The sequence below is a fragment of the Bos javanicus genome, chromosome 3 (assembly GCF_032452875.1).
Source record: "Bos javanicus breed banteng chromosome 3, ARS-OSU_banteng_1.0, whole genome shotgun sequence".
In the NCBI taxonomy this organism is placed as follows: Eukaryota; Metazoa; Chordata; class Mammalia; order Artiodactyla; family Bovidae; genus Bos; species Bos javanicus.
This window is the reverse complement of record NC_083870.1, coordinates 39,812,176-39,827,122: the sequence shown is the minus strand read 5'-3', so window position 1 is coordinate 39,827,122 and position 14,947 is coordinate 39,812,176.

The following is a 14,947-nucleotide window of genomic DNA, read 5'->3' as shown; positions in this document are numbered from 1 at the left end:
TCTAAAACCAGCTTGAACATCTGAAAGTTCGTGGGTCACGTATTGCTAAAGCCTGGCTTGGAGAATTTTGAGCATTACTTTACTAGCATGTGAGATGAGTGCAATTGTGTGGTTGTTTGAGCATTCTTTGGCATTGCCTTTCTTTGGGATTGGAATGAAAACGGACCTTTTCCAATCCTGTGGCCACTGCTGAGGTTTCCAAATTTGCTGACATATTGAGTGCAGCACTTTCACAGCATCATCTTTCAGGATTTGAAATAGCTCAACTGGAATTCCATCACCTCCACTAGCTTTGTTTGTAGTGATGCTTTCTAAGGCCCACTTGACTTCACATTCCAGGATAATTGGCTCTAGGTGATCACACCATCATGATTATCTGGGTCGTGAAGATCTTTTTTGTACAGATCTTCTGTGTATTCTTGCCACCTCTTCTTAATCCCTTCTGCTTCTGTTAGGTCCATACCATTTCTGTCCTTTTTCGAGCCCATCTTTGCATGAAATGTTCCCTTGGTATCTCTAATTTTCTTTAAGAGATCTCTAGTCTTTCCCATTCTGTTGTTTTCCTCTGTTTCTTTGCATTGATCTCTGAGGAAGGCTTTATCTCTTCTTGCTCTTCTTTGGAACTCTACATTCAGATGCTTATATCTTTCCTTTTCTCCTTTGCTTTTCACTTCTCTTCTTTTCACAGCTATTAGTAAGGCCTCCCCAGACAGCCATTTTGCTTTTTTGCATTTCTTTTCCATGGGGATGGTCTTGATCCGTGTCTCCTGTACAATATCACTAACCTCGGTCCATACTTCATCAGGCAGTCTATCAATCAGATCTAGGCCCTTAAATCTATTTCTCACTTCCACTGTATAATCATAAGGGATTTGATTTAAGTCATACCTGAATGGTCTAGTGGTTTTCCCTACTTTCTTCAATTTAAGTCTGAATTTGGTAATAAGGAGTTCATGATCTGAGCCTCAGTCAGCTCCTGGTCTTATTTTTGTTGACCTGTAGAGCTTCTCCATCTTTGGCTGCAAAGAATATAATCAATCTGATTTCGGTGTTGACCATCTGGTGATGTCCATGTGTAGAGTCTTCTCTTGTGTTGTTGGAAGAGGGTGTTTGCTATGACCAGTGCATTCTCTTGGCAACACTTGTGTAATAAAGTTTTATTAGAGTATAAAGGAGATAGACAAAGCTTCTGACATAGGCATCAGAAGGGGGCAGAAAGAGTACCTGCTTGCTAGTGTTAGCAATGGAGTTATATACTCTCCAATGAAACAAACAAATCGTTAGGATTATATAACAATAATGTATCCTGCCTGAGGACAGTCTCTGGATTAAACCTTCTGACTAATCCTGTTATCTTAAAATGTAAATTATGGGAGTAGGTCTGGTGAGGTCTTTACAACCTCCAGACACTTTTTTCTTTCATTGGAGAGTATATAATTCCATTGCTAACACACTAGCAAGCGGGTACTCTTTCTGCCCCCTTCTGATGCCTATGTCAGAAGCTTTCTCTATCTCCTTTATACTTTAATAACACATTATTACACAAAAGCTCTGAGCGATCAAGCCTTGTCTCTGGCCCCAGATTGAATTCCTCTCCCCCGGAGGCCAAGAATCGCGGCATCTTTTCGTGGTTCAGCAACAACATTTCACTGAGGGCAATTGGGTCCTGGGCACTTGGCTCCCTCAACTATGACAGTTGGGCAGGATGTGGGGACCTGGCCCTGAGGGAGCCTCCAGCTGAGATCTGTCTCCTCTTAGCCAGGACCTGGATCTCGGAAGGTAAAAGTCATGCCTTGGGACCTTACCCTTTTTCATCAGAACAAAATAACATTTGTTTGGTAGAGATTTTTAGAACCATCATCACCTGACCATAACCTGACCTCAAGAACAAAGGATTGGACACCGGGAAGTTTGCAGTCATTATCCACACCCCTCCTTCATCTTTCCTAGAAAAGGTCTTTGATGAAGGTTTTTGGGGAGTTTGGGTTTTTTAAGGCATCAGCCATCCATTCCCTTGCATTGCCCTCTATGAAACTTTCCCTGTTCCAAATTCTGATGACTGGATATTTTTTGGCCTTACTGTGCATCTGGCACATAGACTGGCATTTTGGTAACAATGTCAACAGAAAATGCATGATCTTCCATCAGGAGAATACAAGACTGCATGTTTCTTTGATGACCAAGCAAAAACTGTTATAGCTTAGCTAGGAAGTTCTGAGTCATCCCCTGTATTCACCAGACATTACAGTTTTGGATTTCCACTTATTAGTATTTTATTCTTTACAAAATTCTCCTTAATTGAAAACATTTCAGTTTTTTAGAAGACTATACAAAGCACCTGGAACAGTTCTTTAATCAAAAAGATTAAAAGTTTTGGGAAGATGGACTTATGAATTTGCCTGGAAAATGGCAGAAAGCAGTTGAGTAAAATGGTGAATATATTTTTCAATAAAATTGTTTATGAAAATGTATCTTTTATTTTTACTTAAAAACTGAAGGAAATTTTTGGTCAATCCAATAATTACATCCATGATAAATTTAGCATAAAAGTCCTAACATTCAGAAAAAACAAATGTGTGGTGAGAACTATATAGAAAATCAGAAAGTTACACATTAATACAGAAATGTGTTTTTGAAGAATAAAGCTGCTTTTTATTCTTTTGACTCTAACATATATGAATTTATTCAGACCTAAAACTCTAGTTAAAAAAATGAAGTGATTTTCATGGTCATGAAATGACATTTACTTTCATCTTCCTATGGCTCTGATAGTGCTTACTTGCAAGAGTGTATTCATAAAGCAATGAATATTAAATCATTCAGACATAATACTCTACAAAGAGCCTATGAAAATGGTAATGACTATTCCTAATTAGCTGATCATCCAGCTATAATTAATCCAGGATAAATTAGGCTGAGTATTAAAGTAAGAAAGTAATGAAGTGCTTCTGTCACAGTTTCCACCCCTCCTTTTTTTTTTTTTTTAACTTAATGCAGTACATTTAGCTTAGAAGGATAGAATAGGTTTAATTTGCCCCCTCTATACTGTGTTTTGGAGAAGGCAATGGCACCCCACTCCGTACTCTTGCCTGGAAAATCCTATGGACGGAGGGGCCTGGTGGGCTGCAGTCCATGGGGTCACTAAGAGTCGGACACGACTGAGCGACTTCACTTTCACTTTTCACTTTCATGCACTGGAGAAGGAAATGGCAATCCACTCTAGTGTTCTTGCCTGGAGAACCCCAGGGACGGGGGAGCCTGGTGGGCTGCCGTCTATGGGGTCGCACAGAGTTGGACACGACTGAAGCAACTTAGCAGCATACTGTGTTTGCAAATAAACAAAATAAAGCAAATCAGATTTTTCAAAACTAACCTGAGAAGTCTAGCCAAAGGTTTTATTTCAAAAGAGCTCTCTTGATGAGGAACTACTATTTATGACTGTCAATTTTGACCCCATTTGTTTTGATCACATTGTATTTCACATCGAAGACTTTCATGATTACCTGTGAAAGAGCACTGATCTGTTGTTTTAAAAAGGCAAATGGAGCTCTGAAACCTAAGACTGTGGTTTTGGATGAGATTAACAAGATGTTTTATCACATCACATTTGAATGACAGCTTGTCACTTGGAATTTATGTCACAAATGGTATTGTATGCAATTATATTAATTAGTCTAATAAAAAAAAAGTGGCATCAAGTACTCATATTATTAAAATAGTCTTGCAGAATCATTTCATTTGCATGCATGATTAGAAGATTAAGATGAAACTCAACTGTGACATGTGACAGCTAATATAAAATGAATGTTTAAACATTTGAAAGAAGGTATGCCTTTCAATGCCTTAAAATTAATTCACAAGAAGCCACTTTAAACTATAGTAGGCAACATGATTCTTATAATTTTGTGATTTTGGACTACTTAAAGACAAATCTTTATTTATGTAGATTCTCCTTGATTTTATTTTCTGTCTACATGTGATCCTTGCCAATTTTAATTCAGATTTCTGTCTGGCTTAAGATTTAGCTCTCAAGCAATTATGCTTTATAACACATTTGGGTCCTTAAGTTTGAATGGATTCAGCATGGTAGATTAGGGCATGCTAGATTCATCTCACAAATGTGTTTGAATCCTTACATTCTGGCATCAAGTGAAAAAAATTTAAATGATGATGAACTTAGAATTTTAATAGACTGTAATTAATCTTCTCTAGCTTGTTCCTAAATGTGAATCTAATGTGTCTGCTTTCTATACTAATTATAATATTGGTTGCAACAGTGTAATTTCTCATGCAAAACAGTTTTTATGTTACATTAAAGTCAAAGTGATACAGTTGGTAGAAGTTTGCTAGTTTTGAATACTGACACATAGTAAGTACTCTAAGAACTTCTGTTGAAGCCTTCTATTCTTAGAAATCTAAAGATGCCCCTTTGAATTCAGTAAAGACTCATACACTCTTATCCTTTTACAATCTCAAATATCCCTGTTTCCAAGAATAAAGAGGGCAGACTACAAGGCTAAATAAGAAGGACATCGTTCTCTTGGGTTCTGTTTTCAATTAATTTGAAGGACATATTCTGTCAAATAAAAAGTCAGCCTTTCAGAAGGATATGCTGGTCACGTTATCACACCCTGAATTAACCTTGTTTGTCACAAGGAGACAGATCTCTCAACTAATATTAGAATTCCTCTACAATATTCTTCAACTTAACTGACTGAACTCAGTAACTATATCTTGACATAGCTGGAGTTAGCTCAAGAGACCAGATTCTTGAGAAGCTAGTTAAAGCCTCTCAGATGCTCCATATAGCCCTAAAATGCTGCATTTATTTGTTCAAAAATATTTATTGTCTAATTAGAATGTATATGGCTCTTGTAAGAGTTAAATGAACTATAGTGAATAGTTGTATGTTAAGATGACTTGATGGAGCTTATAATTTGTTGAAGATAGATACAAAAAGGCCTACTAGAACAAATGTAGCATTACAGGTTATACTAAAATTTATTAATAAAAAATCAAGAGAGGCCTTGGGAAGACTTTCTGTAGAAGACATATTTCTTCTTACAACTGAATGGTAAGAAAAAGTTAGCCAGGAACATAGGATAAAGAATATTTCTGGGAACAGGCACAATGTGAACCTCTTTCCACACTTCGTATCTCTACATCTACTGGGATGACCACTCCACTTATATTTTGCTTTAAATGTGCTGCAATGTCATGCCTCCAATATTGGTTCAGGTTGAACAAACATCTGCTTAAGTGTTTCTATCTATATAGGATTCTGTATTGAGCAGATAGGAAGTAGGCAGTTTGCAATATTAACATCTCACACAAATCAAAGAGGGTGGAAATATTCAGTTCCTTATATTTTAAGGTCAATACCACATTTTTGCACTTGTGCGCAGATATGTTCTAGCATAAAGAAAGTGAAAGAATGAAAGTGAAGTCGTTCAGTCGTATCCGACTCTTTGTGGCCTCATGGACTCTAGCCTACCAGGCTCCTCTGTCCATGGAATTTTTCAGGCAAGAGTACTGGAGTGGGTTGCCATTTCATTCTCCATTCTCCAATGTTCTAGCATACTAACTTGTAATGGAACTACATTCTGAAGTTGTGGGTAGATAAAATAACACTGAGTCAATTAGTTCAGTCCCTCAGTCGTGTCCAACTTTTTGTTACCCCATGGACTGCAGCACACCAGGCTTCCCTGTCCATCACCAACTCCTGGAGCTTGCTCAAATTCATATCCATCGAGTTGGTGATGCCTTCCAACTATCTCATCCTCTGTCATCCCCTTCTCCTCCTGCCTTCAATCTTTCCCAGCATCACGGTCTTTTCCAGTGAGTCAGTTCTTTGCATCAGGTGGCCAAAGTATTGAGAGTACAGGTTAAACTTTCTTCTTTGATTGAAAAGAAAGCAATAATAATAAAGCACATGTACTTTATTGTTGAAATTAAATTGATCACTGACAACTCAGTTGTGAGCAAGTTTGAAAAAAATGTAGATACAGCAACTTAAGGCTGCTGGCTGTGTAAGGATAATGCAAGCTAGAAGGGAGTCTAAGAATGAAGCTACAGTCTTGTGAAACTGGAGAATCAATCTAGAATAATTTTATTCTGTTTTTTCATGCTGAATTGAATTTTAATACTTAAAATGATTCATACATGCTGACATACTAGTAAATAAAATATAAATGTGTTTTAAAAGTTGATATTAACAGAATAGAAAAAAAACAAATTTTATTTACTGTCAAAATGGTAAAATATGTCAAATTATATTTAAGACTTTAAAATGTTTATACCTAGTAAAAAGTAATTTTATTTATTAGAAGCAACATCTCTTCATTTGAGAAGGGATATTTAAGGTAAACCAAAGATTTTCTTGTTTTTGCTAATTGGTTCAAGTACCCTTACTAAAATGACAAGTAACCTGCATCTTATCCTCACTCACTCCCCAACAATTTTGTCTAGAAATTTTTTGGAAAAATAGTACATGTTTTCAGAATTTTCCTAAATGAAGTAAAATTAATTTAAAATTATGTCTACTAACTATATCACCCTCAGGAACCTGCTATGCTTATGCAATTAGGGAGATTCCAAAGTTTTAACTCCATCTTGTGTCTAAGGAGAAATTTATTACTTTAAAAATCAATAGTCTGAAGGAAATTGTCCCAATGAAATAGACTCTATCATTTCACAATTGTCATTTGATTTATTGAGACATTATCTGTGCTAAATATGTAGATTCATTTCACTTATCATGTCAATTTTTTTAATGCATCTCAGAATTTTTGCACAAGAAAACTATAGAACTAGTTCATCTAAAGCATTAATCAAAGCCCATAACTAGTTGTAGCTTTTTATTTTTTAGAATATACTGAGTGATTTTGCATTTATTTTCTCTACTGAGCACATAAAAGCAAGTCAGGCAAACATATTACCTTCATTTTTGTAGACAGCTAAACTTAACCACAGACAGGTTAGCGGTTTGCTGAAGACTCATATCCAATAGCTGATTTGGGATTTGAAGCCAAATTTTCTGAATAAATTGAATATTTTTCACTTAATTCACTTTGCAAAAACTAAATTTCTATCAATACTTAGCACATGTTTTATCTTTATCCGCAAATATATACCCTATTTTATAACAGAGCTTCACATTTACACTTTTATTGGAAACCCATCATTTACTTCATAGTACAAAGTTATCCAAGCTCATGAATGCCTGGCAAAAGTTTAGCTTTAAGGAATATCAAATTAAAATAATATATTGGAATACACTATTTTCCCTATCAATTGTACAACCCCCACATCACATCGATTGTTATTTTATAAACCCATAAAAATAAACAGGGTGGAGAGAGAGAAAAAAAGCTTTTATTTGGTTATACAAGTTTGGGAGCGATATTATAATGCTCACAAGATTATAATCAATTTAAATTACTGTGTAATTTTGAATCAATGAGAAATATAGTTGAATACTGTTAATAGTCTAAAAGTTCTATCAGAGCCTGTTGACAGTCAGAGAGATGAATGCAGGATGGCATGAGGGGAAAGCCAACACTATCTTAGAAAACCAATCCATAGAAGCTGCTTTACACTCTTATTACAACAGGTCATACTGGAGTATCTTGCCTCTATTTTGTTAGCTCATAAGTTTGAAAATGTCTCAGAGTAACCACTAGATTTCAATAATGCAGAGTGCATTAAGTGTTATTTTGATCAGAAACTCAGCAAAGGTCTCCTCATGCAAACTCTAAGTTAAAGAAAGAAGTAGAGCACATGAGGTATTTGGTCAAGGTTTGGAAAATAAAAAAACCTTATCATCTCTATTTAGTGTTCTCTGACCACTATTGTGGATTTCTCATCTGCGGTCGTACCCCCACCCTTCGGATAAATATATATATATATTAGAAGTTATTTTATGTAACAGACATGAATTTTACCAGTTTAGTATGATGGATGCTTTTTATTTTGATCATGCTTTTCTTATTTCCTTCATTTCCTGTGGGACTAAAACACTCCCACTATCCACATTCTGTTCACTTATGAAATCAGTATATGGAAATATTTGAAACCAATTCTCATAAATCATGAATTTCTACATGGTTTCAGTGAATAATTGGTATCTATATGTTAATAGTCTTAAAAGAAACAAGCTCATTTTCTCTATGTGTGGTCCAATACATAAAACTTTGAATAAATATTAGCTATAACACATCATATTCCATAATATATATATATATATATGAAATTCTTTATTATGGCTTAATTCTGAAAAATATTTTTATTTATAGATTAGACCATTCTAAATTAGAATTTAATTTATTTCATATTTGAAGATATTTTCACATATAAGCTTTCCCATTTAGAAAATGTAACTTCATTAAGTTATCTTTTCATTTTTCTTTGGCAATTGAAATATACAAGCTAATTCCTCAATATTCAGAGCTACTAAAAAGAGTTATTTAGAGCACTAATATATGCTTTATTTTAAAATCATGCATGGGTGTGCTTAAAAGTTATTATTTGATTGAGAAGATGTGGCATTATATAAACTTTTTATATTATATAAAGCTAGAAATAGAAGGTCAGACAAAAGGTGAGTATTGGTACAATTATGATATTTCTGAATTTAAAATTTCCCTCCATAGGCAATGACATAGAAGTACTTAGAACAGTTTAAGTAAATTTAGCTGGTCATAATTCCTCTTTTTTGTTCTACTAGGAGAGGCAGCTTTTAAATTACACTCAATAAGAATTCTTTTTCTTCCTATGGGAGAAGACCTTATAAGTAATTAGAGAATTTACAGTACAGCTACAATTTAAGACTAAACAATTTGCTAGTATAGATACTATTCTCCTTTATCCACGATTAAACCATTGCCTTCTGTGTGTCCAAGAAAGTTTAATTTCTGATACGAGTATTGTGACTCCTGCTTTCTTTTGGTCCCTATTTGCATGGAAAATCTTTTTCCAGCCCTTCACTTTCAGTCTGTATGTGTCCCCTGTTTTGAGGTGGGTCTCTTGTAGACAACATATGTAGGGGTCTTGTTTTTGTAACCATTCAGCCAGTCTTTGTCTTTTGGTTGGGGCATTCAACCCATTTACGTTTAAGGTAATTACTGATAAGTATGATCCCGTTGCCATTTACTTTATTGTTTTGGGTTCGAGTTTATACACCATTTTTGTGTTTCCTGTCTAGAGAATATCCTTTAGTATTTGTTGGAGAGCTGGTTTGGTGGTGCAGAATTCTCTCAGCTTTTGCTTGTCTGAAAAGCTTTTGATTTCTCCTTCATACTTGAGTGAGATCCTTGCTGGGTACAATAATCTGGGCTGTAGGTTATTTTCTTTCATCATTTTAAGTATGTCTTGCCATTCCCTCCTGGCTTGAAGAGTTTCTATTGAAAGATCAGCTGTTATCCTTATGGGAATTCCCTTGTGTGTTATTTGTTGTTTTTCCCTTGCTGCTTTTAATATTTGTTCTTTGTGTTTGATCTTTGTTAATTTGATTAATATGTGTCTTGGGGTGTTTCTCCTTGGGTTTATCCTGTTTGGGACTCTCTGGGTTTCTTGGACTTGGGTGATTATTTCCTTCCCCATTTTAGGGAAGTTTTCAACTATTATCTCCTCAAGTATTTTCTCATGGTCTTTCTTTTTGTCTTCTTCTTCTGGAACCCCTATGATTCGAATGTTGTAGCGTTTAATATTGTCCTGGAGGTCTCTGAGATTGTCCTCATTTCTTTTAATTCGTTTTTCTTTTATCCTCTCTGATTCATTTATTTCTACCATTCTATCTTCTAATTCACTAATCCTATCTTCTACCTCTGTTATTCTACTATTTGTTGCCTCCAGAGTGTTTTTAATTTCATTTATTGCATTATTCATTATATATTGACTCTTTTTTATTTCTTCTAGGTCCTTGTTAAACCTTTCTTGCATCTTCTCAATCCTTGTCTCCAGGCTATTTATCTGTGATTCCATTTTAATTTCAAGATTTTGGATCAATTTCACTATCATTATTTGGAATTCTTTATCAGGTAGATTCCCTATCTCTTCCTCTTTTGTTTGGTTTGGTGGGCATTTATCCTGTTCCTTTTTCTGCTGGGTATTCCTCTGTCTCTTCATCTTGTTTAAATTGCTGAGTTTGGGGTGTCCTTTCTGTATTCTGGCAGTTTGTGGAGTTCTCTTTATTGTGGCGTTTCCTCGCTGTGTGTGGGTTTGTACAGGTGGCTTGTCAAGGTTTCCTGGTTAGGGAAGCTTGTGTCGGTGTTCTGGTGGGTGGAGCTGTATTTCTTCTCTTTGTTCAGTCGCGCTATGGGGAGGGAGGGAGGGATGCTGCAAACAAATGACACTGGTGTGCGCTCACAGTGCCTCAGCCACACTGGGTCTGCCCCGGCTCACGGCGCGTGTAGCCTCCCTGCCCACACTGCTCGGGGCTCTAGGTTGTTCCGCCGGGAACAATCCGAGGCTGGCCCTGGGTTGCATGCACCTCCCAGGTCCAAGCCGCTCAGGTTCAGGCACTCGGGTAGTCCTCAGAGGCGCAGACTCAGTTGGGGCTGCGTTTTGTGCTCTTCCCAGGTCCAAGCAGCTCAGGTGATGAGGTGTTTGGCGAGCGCCAATGCTGCGACTTATCACCTCCCCGCCACTCCGTTATCTGGGTGTAAAACCGGCGCACCTTCTCAGGCAGATGTTGACCGTCCAGACCCCCAATAAGTTTTAGTTAGCAAAGAAGCCAGTTTTATAGATAATGTCTCTCTGGGGCTGCGATTGCCCCCTTCCGGCTCTGGCTGCCTGTCACTGGAGGGGGAAGGTCTGCAGCCGGCTATCTCTGTTCAGTCCTTTGTTCCGTGCGCGGGCTGGCGGTGTCTTAGGTTAGGGCTGGCTTTTCGCGTGGTAGATATCCCACAGTCTGGTTTGCTAGCCCAAATTATTTCGCTCAGATAGCGCTCAGGGTATTCAGGCCAGATTCTTACTCTCAGCGATGCAGCCCGCGCCGCGCCTCCCTGCCCAGCCCCCGCTTGCTAATGGCGGATGCAGGCGTCTGCGCTGCTTCTCCGCTGGGGGAGTTACCGTAGGGCTCGCAATCTGCGAGTTTTAATTGTTTATTTATTTTTTCTCCCTGTTATGTTGCCCTCTGTGCTTCCAAAGCTCGGCACGGATTCGGCAGTGAGAAGGTTTCCTGGTGTTTGGAAACTTCTCTCTTTTTAAGACTCCCTTCCCGGGACGGAACTCCATCCCTCCCTCTTTTGTCTCTTTTATTGTCTTAAATATTTTTTCCTACCTCCTTTCGAAGAGTTGGGTTGCTTTTCTGGGTGCCTGATGTCCTCTGCTGGCATTCAGAAGTTGTTTTGTGGAATTTACTCGACATTTAAATGCTCTTTTGATGAATTTGTGGGGGAGAAGGTGTTTTCCCCGTCCTACTCCTCCGCCATCTTGGCACCTCCCCGAAAGTTTAATTTCTTTAGTTAAAGAAATAGGTAATGCATTTCTTTCTATTCTTTGTCATAGTAATACTTTGATAGTTGCTGCAATAAAAATAAAACAGAAGTAGCTTTATTAAGCCAATCATATCCCCCAAAATTTACTCTTGGACATCATGTTTAAAAAGACAACAACAGTAAAATCACTATCACTTTGTGGGAAAACTAGTCTATGGAATAAAACTTGAAAAATACTAAGTGAGTTTTTATAAACTATTAAAATACTAATTGAGTTTTTATAAACTACTAACGTGTGTAAATAGTTAATAGACTGAAAGGAGATCCAACCAGACAATACTAAAGGAAATCAGTCCTGAATATTCATTGGAAGGACTGATGCTGAAGCTGAAACTCCAATACTTTGGCTGCCTGATGCAAAGAAGGGACTCATTTGAAAAGACCCTGATGCTGGGAAAGATTGAAGGCAGGAGAAGAAGGGGATGACAGAGGATGAGATGGTTGGATAGCATCACTGACTCAATGGACATGAGTTTGAGTAAACTCTGGGAGTTGGTGATGGAAGCCTGTCATACTGCAGTCCATGGGGTTGCAAAGAGTCGGGCACAACTGAGCGACTGAACTGACTGGGATTCTTGAGAATAAGAGTAGTTGAGATATTCTTGTTTTACTAGTATCATGACAGCGTTCAGAAACCATGGAGACTAAAGCAAGGCACTGATTCTAGAACAGCTTAAATGTTATTCAATTTCATCTAAGAATAGGACAGACGCTTGGTTTAAAGAAGAGGTCATGTTAAAGACTTTTTATTGAGCTTGTCTTTGGAGGACTACAAGTCAGACATCATAACTCCTCTCCACTTGGTATTGACTTAAGAAAGTTAAAATAGAAATCATACCATTTTATTGCCTTCTGTAATCAGTCTTTTATAACACCAGTTCTAAGGGGAAAAACATATAAAGGTTAAGAAGAGTTATGCTGAGAATTGAACACTTTCACCTATACACAGTTATGTGGATTTGACAAAATTGTGAAGTTAGATGGTGAAGTTGAGAAAAACCTCCTTGGACTTATTGGAAGTGTATCAAAACTCATTCAAGATACAACAATAAAAAACCTGAATTTTTAAATTTAAGATTAATGTAATATTCCTAATAATATTCCTACCATGGTTTTTCTTCCAGGATTTGTTGGTTTGTTTGTTTAGTCAATGTTTCATTGAATGCTAGTACCTGGAGTACTGCAAAACATGCACTGTCTATAGATTTAAAAGGAAGCTCTACTGTCCTCAATTGCACATGCTGTCAACTGTATCAGGCTTAGCATACATGATGAAGATTCAGGAAGTATCATGAGAGTAGTATGGTTCCCAAAAGGCTTCTACAACTGGGAAGAAGGTCTTAATCACATGAAAAGCGAAGCTGTTCATGTTTGGTGAATGTGTATTTCATGGAGACACACAGTATTTTAATTTTCAAACAAGTAATATTGAGTTCCCAGATTTTCCTGAACTCTAGGCCTATAGAAATGTTCATTTTATCATTTTATCAGTTGGAGAAGTGATTATACCTCCCTCACATTGCTCTTTGAATATTATGAAAGGCCTTCAATGCAGATGACTTAGAAGGCAATGCCTGTCCTCCTCAGGATAAATCTTCACTTCCATTTATAATGAGTTTACAAAAACTGTTGGGTACATAAATAGAGATTCCAGAATAGCCTGAGAAGGAAGACTGGAGAAAGGTATAAACATATTTGGAAAAGTAGCAATGCTAGATACCTATGAGCTGTTTATATTCGTCCCTTTGTGAAATAACCAAAAGTGTATGGCAGCTATATTTGGTAAGATAGGCCTGAAGATAGGAGTTGCTGTTACAAAACTGGACCCCACAATGACAGTGAAAAAAATAGGATCCTAGATTAGATCAAATCTGATGGTAGCATTTGCCTGTTAGAAACAAGGTGGGCAACAGGATATGAATGGCATTTGGGTACCTAAGGTTGGTGAGAGAAGGCATCATTTTCTCCAAGATCAACCAGGGCACTGGAAGTCTCTTTATAAATGGAGTCCTAGGAGCTGACTGTGGCTCAGATCATGAACTCCTTATTGCCAAATTCAGACTTAAATTGAAGAAAGTAGGGAAAACCACTAGACAATTCAGGTACGATCTAAATCAAATCCCCTATGATTATACAGTGGAGGTGAGAAATAGATTTAAGGGACTAGATCTGATAAATAGAGTGCCTGATGAACTATGGACTGAGGTTCGTGACATTGTACAGGAGACAGGGACCAACACCATCCCCATGGAAAAGAAATGCAAAAAGCAAAATGGCCATCTGGGGAGGCCTTACAAATAGCTGTGAAAAGAAGAGAAGTGAAAAGCAAAGGAGAAAAGAAAAGATATACCCATTTGAATGCAGAGTTCCAAAGAATAGCAAGAAGAGATAAGAAAGCCTTCCTCAGCGATCAATGCAAAGAAATAGAGGAAAACAACAGAATGGGAAAGACTAGAGATCTCTTCAAGAAAATTAGAGATACCAAGGGAACATTTCATGCAAAGATGGGCTCGATAAAGGACAGAAATCGTATGGACCTAACAGAAGCAGCGGAGAAGGCAATGGCAACCCACTCCAGTACTCTTGCCTGGAAAATCCCATGGACGGAGGGGCCTGGTGGGCTGCAGTCCATGGGGTCTCTAGGAATCCGACATGACTGAGCAACTTCGCTTTCACTTTTCACTTTCATGCATTGGAGAAGGAAATGGCAACCCACTCCAGGGTTCTTGCCTGGAGAATCCCAGGGACAGTGGAGCCTGGTGGGCTGCCGTCTCTGGGGTCCCACAGAGTCGGACACGACTGAAGCGACTTAGCAGCAGCAGCAGCAGCAGCAGCAACTGAAGCAGAAGATATTAAGAAGAGGTGGCAAGAATACACCGAAGAACTGTATAAAAAAGACCTTCACGACCCAGATAATCACGATGGTGTGATCACTCACCTAGAGCCAGACATCCTGGAATGTGAAGTCAAGTGGGCCTTAGAAAGTGTCACTACGAACAAAGCCAGTGGAGGTGATGGAATTCAAGTGGAGCCATTTCAAATCCTGAAAGATGATGCTGTGAAAGTGCTGCACTCAATATGCCAGCAAATTTGGAAAACTCAGCAATGGCCACAGGACTGGAAAAGGTCAGTTTACATTCCAATCCCAAAGAAAGGCAATGCCAAAGAATGCTCAAACTACTGCACAATTGCACTCATCTCACACGCTAGTAAAGTAATGCTCAAAATTCTCCAAGCCAGGCTTCAGCAATACGTGAACCGTGAACTTCCAGATGTTCAAGCTGGTTTTAGAAAAGGCAGAGGAACCAGAGACCAAATTGCCAACATCTGCTGGATCATGGAAAAAGCAAGAGAGTTCCAGAAAAGCATCTACTTCTGCTTTATTGACTATGCCAAAGCCTTTGACTGTGTGGATCACAATAAACTGCGGAAAATTCTGAAAGAGATGG